Genomic DNA, 3,793 nt, shown 5'->3' on the forward strand with positions numbered 1-3,793 from the left:
ATGCTGTCACACAGACAAAACCTCCTGGCAATTAGGAACGGGGAGAGCAAGGGTGGAATTAAAAATGCTCATCTTTTATTAATCGCATACATTTTTCATAAGGAGACTATTTTTACTAGCTCGGGCACACACACACACACACACACACACACAAACACCACCACCACCACCACCACCACCACTGCTACCACACAATCTCCTCTTTTGCGGCGTTCGGCTCCCTGATGCCACACCGATCGTTATGAGCTGCAGGACAGGATGGAAAACCAAGCAGGGTGTTGGGCTGAGGCTTAGGGAGAAAGGGCTTAAGCGGAATGTCTGAGAACAACATGCAGCAAAGTCAGGAAGAGTTGGCAGGCTGAGAACCCTGCTCAGAGGAGATGAGCACTGGGGAAACCAGTCAAAACAGAGATGCCTTGCCTAGCCAGTTTGGCTCCGTGGATAGAGCGTCAGCCTGCGGACTGAAGGGCCCCAGGTTCTATTCTGGCCAAGGGCACATGCCTGGGTTGCAGGCTCGATCCCCAGAGGGGGGCGTGCAGGGGGAGGCCGATCAATGAATCTCTCTCCCTCTCCCTTCCTCTCTGAAATCAATAAAAATATATTTAAATTAAAGAAAAAAACAGGCATGTCTTCAGGAGGCCCTTCCTGGCGCCTTCTGGGGCTGCCCGGGCGCCCGTGTGGATGTCCAGGGGCACAGAACGGGCGTCTGGCCTTAAGGCTGCTCTCCCGGTCTTGTCGTGAGCTTGTGTCACTTCCATTCAGTCCTTCGTTCTACAAATATTTCTTATTTTTTTATTTTTATTTTTTATATATATTTTATTGATTTTTTACAGAGAGGAAGGGAGAGAGAGAGAGAGTTAGAAACATCGATGAGAGAGAAACATCGAATATTTTATTGATTTTTTACAGAGAGGAGGGGAGAGGGATAGAGAGTTAGAAACATTGAGGAGAGAGAAACATCGATCAGCTGCCTCCTGCACATCTCCTACTGGGGATGTGCCCGCAACCCAGGTACATGCCCTTGACCGGAATCGACCCTGGGACCTTCCAGTCCGCAGGCCGACGCTCTATCCGCTGAGCCAAACCGGTTTCGGCTACAAATATTTCTTGAGCACCTACTATGTGCTAGACCTGCTGCTGGGCCCTGAGGGTGTAGGAGTGAACCAGTCAAGCAAGGTCAATTCTCTTAGAAAATGTACATTTTTTGGGGGGGGCGGATTGTGGAACTTCCAAACGACAGGGCCTGATGTGGGTCTTTCTTAGTCACTTGTTCATTTGACGTGAAGCTGTAGAGTATCAGGCACTGTTTAGGGACTCATCAGGGAACAGGAACAACGAAGTCACCATCCTCAAGCAATTACCCATGACTTTTTTTTTTTTAATTTCAGAGAGGAAGGGAGAGGGAGAGAGATAGAAACATCAATGATGAGAGAGAATCATTGATTGGCTGCCTCCTACACGCCCCCGCCCCCTCGGGGATTGAGCCCACAACCTGGGCACGTGCCCTGACTGGGAATTGAACCCTGAGCTCCTGGTTCATAGGTCAACACACAACCACTGAGCCACGCTGGCTGGGCAGTTATCCATGACATTTGAAAAAATATATTTTTTTAATTGATTTCAGAGAAGGAAGGAGAGGGAGAGAGAGATAGAAACATCAATGATGAGAGAGAATCTTTGATTGGCTGCCTCCTGCATGCCCCACTGTGGGGATTGAGCCTGAAACTCAGGCATGTTTCCTGACGGGAATTGAACTGTGGTTCATAGGTCAACCCTCAACCACTGAGCCACACTGGCTGGGTTTATCCATGACTTTCATGGGCCTTTAGCAATTTTGCCTTCATGAGTCCCTACCTCCTAAAAAAAAAAAATGTTTAAAAATCTGCATTTTATGACTGTGTTGATACCATGATGAATATTATCCAGGTTGATTCTACTTTTTTCCCCTTCTGATGTTATTTTATTTTTAAATATATTTTATTGATTTTTTACAGAGAGGAAGGGAGAGGGATAGAGAGTTAGAAACATGGATGAGAGAGAAACATCGATCAGCTGCCTCCTGCACACCTCCAACTGGGGATGTGCCCGCAACCCAGGTATATGCCCTTGACCGGAATCGAACCTGGGACCCTTCAGTCCACAGACTGACGCTCTATCCACTGAGCCAAAGTGGTCAGGGCTCCCCTTCTGATTTTAAAAGAAGTTAAAACATTTCCCCTAAAAGTGTCAGGGGCTCTCGACACTGTACCCGGTTAACTGGGATCATCGATGGTGCCCTCAAGGAACTGACATTCTAGGCTGGGAGACAGACAGTAAGCAAGCAGATGAGACCATTTCGGATGGAGAAAAGCGCCAGGAAGAAAGCAGGACAGGGGGACATGCGGTGGACTTAAATATGGAGGGGACAGTGGAGTGAAGAGCGTGAAGGTGGGAAGCACCTGTGGGGGTCAGGAGGGGGTCATTGCAGAGGAAAGACCCAGGACCTGCAGGTCTAATGCAGAGCTGGGCCTCGGGGCCCTGGGGGAGCAGGGAGGGGGGACGTGGTGGGGCCTGAGTAAGCAAGGAGGAGATGCAGGTGGGACAAGATCACACAGGGCATCTGAGTCTGGGTCTCCTATAGTTGGAGTCTGACATGGGGATTCTTTTTTTTAATATGTTATATTGATATTTTACAGAGAGGAAGGGAGAGGGATAGAGACTTAGAAACATCGATGAGAGAGAACCACCGATCAGCTGCCTCTTGCACACCCCCTACTGGGGAAGTGCCCACAACCAAGGTACATGCCCTTTACTGGAATCGAAGCAGAATGGGCTGCAAAGGACAGCAGACCTGGTCCCCACTGGAGTGAGCCTCAGCCTGACAACCCCACCACCACACACACACACACACAGCTCTGGAGTGTGACTTGCTGGGGCGTTGATCCTGCCTTGGACCTCCGTGTCAGTCAGTCGCTGGCTGCACGTGGCTCCCAGAAGTGGGGGCACGAAACCACTTGGGCAGGTCACCCCCTTTGGGGGAGGCTGATTCTCCAGAGCAAAAAGTGATACACAGCAGCTGGGGTTGGGCACGGCATTCCGGCCCAGGGGATCTGGGTCGGCTGGGCATTCAGACCCCTTCCTAGCTAAGGTGGGCTGTGACTGTAGGATTTTAAGCAGGGCAATAGCATGACCTGAATTACTTTTTTAAATATATTTTTTAATTGATTTCAGAGAGGAAGAGAGAGAGAGAGAGAAATATCGATGAGAGGGGATCATTGATCGGCTGCCTCCTGCACGCCCCACGCTGGGGATCGCGTCGGCACAGCCTGGGCCTGGGCCCCGTCTGGGAATCAAACCGTCACCACTTGGTTCATAGGTCGATGCTCAACCGCTGAATCAGCTGGGCCTGAATTACTTTTTGAAAAGATCTCTCTGCCCTAGTTGGTTTGGCTCAGTGGATAGAGCGTCGGCCTGCAGACCGAAGGGTCCCGGGTTCGATTCCGGTCAAGGGCAGGTACCCTGGTTGCAGGCTCCTCCCAGGCCCGGGCCCTGGTCGGGGCACATGCAGGAGGCAACCAATCTATGTGTTTCTCTCACATCCATGTTTCTCTCTTGTCTTTCCCTCTCTCTTCCACTCTCCCTAAAAATCAATGGAAAAATATCCTCGGGTGAGGATTAATTACAAAAACAAAAAGATCCCCCTGGGCCTTGTGTGGAAAGCAGACCAGAGGCGGTGGGGGGACAAGGGGGGCAGAAGGGGGACAAGGGAAGACGCTACTGCTGTCATCGGGCTGCTGGTGACTTGGGTCTGGGC

The 3,793-nt window shown here is 50.6% G+C and overlaps 1 protein-coding gene across 1 annotated transcript in view; it reads left to right on the forward strand.

The window, feature by feature from the left end:
- SHANK1 (SH3 and multiple ankyrin repeat domains 1) overlaps window positions 1–3,793 on the forward strand; it is a 52,197-nt gene that overhangs the window by 39,601 nt on the left and 8,803 nt on the right. The window lies entirely within an intron of this gene.

The sequence above is a fragment of the Myotis davidii genome, unplaced genomic scaffold (assembly GCF_000327345.1).
Source record: "Myotis davidii unplaced genomic scaffold, ASM32734v1 scaffold358, whole genome shotgun sequence".
NCBI lineage: Eukaryota > Metazoa > Chordata > Mammalia > Chiroptera > Vespertilionidae > Myotis > Myotis davidii.